Consider the following 1,767-nt stretch of genomic DNA (forward strand, 5'->3'; position numbering starts at 1 on the left):
ACGTTTAGTGTCATGCGGTTGTGTGTTTGTAACTTCAATAATCTTACGGATGAAAAGGAATAACCTAATGGTCTCATCCAGGGTGTTAATATAAATGCGTGTCATTCAATTTAAAATTTGAAGTCCCGAGTGATATGTTTTGTTTTTGTACTTTCTTTATGATAATAAAATGTTATACCCTTTAATTTTTGAAACTCTACCATCATTTACTCCAAATACCCACCTCGTAAGATCACAAAACCAAAAACCATAACTTAATGTGAAATAGCTGGTGGTTGTGAAAATTCAGAGAGAAGCATAAACTCTTTTATGTTATTCGAACATATGATATATTTTTTTTCAATAGGAAAGATAAATATATTGAAAAATGAGTCTCAAGGGTTTTTGTCCTGTTGAATAAGTACCTTATCCCATTTAAGACTATTATTATGCCAATTAAAACAAAGACAGTGAGTTCTTACAAATTTGGCTAGTGAGTCAGCCAAGTGATTTGCATCTCTATGCACATAGCTGCATTTCCAAAACACTTAAGTACTAAGTAAGAAAATAACATCATTCACTATATTTCGTGTAATCCGCTTCACAACATCTAGCTTCCCATTCAATGATGTTATTACATTTTGACAGTCTCCTTCCAGTTCAATCTTCTCTCATCCATTTGGATTTGCCATATCACTGCCTCCAAAAGTGCTTGAGCCTCAGCTTGCTATGGATCTATTGCACTGCATGCCCCTCCTCGCAGTCCATTACTATTACCTGCATTATCTCTAGAGATTAAACCCCATCCTGACAGTGTATTTCTATCGATATGTGATGCATCAAGATTAATTTTAAACATTCTATTAGCTGGAGGTTCCATGTATGTTCAGGTTGTCTAGCTATCCCATTAATATTTGTTCTTGTTAACTTTGCCTTGTTCCATTCCTCTACCTGCAACATAATATTGTTAGATATCTCAGTGGCATTAAAAGTTTTATTATCGAAACCCTTTGCACATATTGCTTTCCAAACCATCCATAAAGTGAAGCAAGCTAGCTCATAAATTGTATAGTCATTTAACACAGGATTATTAGCTACCATGAAAAAACTGCAAATCCAATGATAAATACTCTGTTTTTGTAGGAGTAAAGTGAAACTACTATGCACTATGTTCCATATACAAGAGACTATTCGAACGGATGATAAAGGGGTTCCTTTTGATGGTAGAGGCGTTTTTTAGGCCGGTTCCTATGCACCATGATATAATTTTCCATTTACTATACCAGGTGGTCTGGCAAACTAGCCGCGCTACTACAGGAAAATGGTTCATCGACAAAAATTCTATTGGGCAATCTTGATTCCAACGCCAATGATAGAGTGTTTATCGTTAGCGGTTTTGTCTATATCGCTCGGTAAAATCAAATATAACGTTTGACTCTATCCCTCCTATAAACACCCACACCTTCTACCATTCCTCCATCATACCATTTCTTTTTCTAAGAAAAAAATCTTTGATCCTTAATAATTTCTCTCCAAATTTTTGTTGTATCAATTTTTTCCGCAAAAAGAAACTGAAAAGTCACAGGATCAACCAGCACCCCGGCGACTAGATTGAATTATGAGTAAGATAAAGTATATGAGTTTCAAAATGTTATACCATTGGTTGGTTATTGTATGTCCCTCGTGCACATATTTAGCCATCCAGAACGAGTTAATTCAGTCGCTTAAAGAGGTGGGTGGTCTGAGTTCAATATGGTATTCAAGTACCTTCCCCCATTTGTTCAAGAT

Source organism: Papaver somniferum, unplaced genomic scaffold, assembly GCF_003573695.1.
Source record: "Papaver somniferum cultivar HN1 unplaced genomic scaffold, ASM357369v1 unplaced-scaffold_125, whole genome shotgun sequence".
Classification (NCBI taxonomy): domain Eukaryota; kingdom Viridiplantae; phylum Streptophyta; class Magnoliopsida; order Ranunculales; family Papaveraceae; genus Papaver; species Papaver somniferum.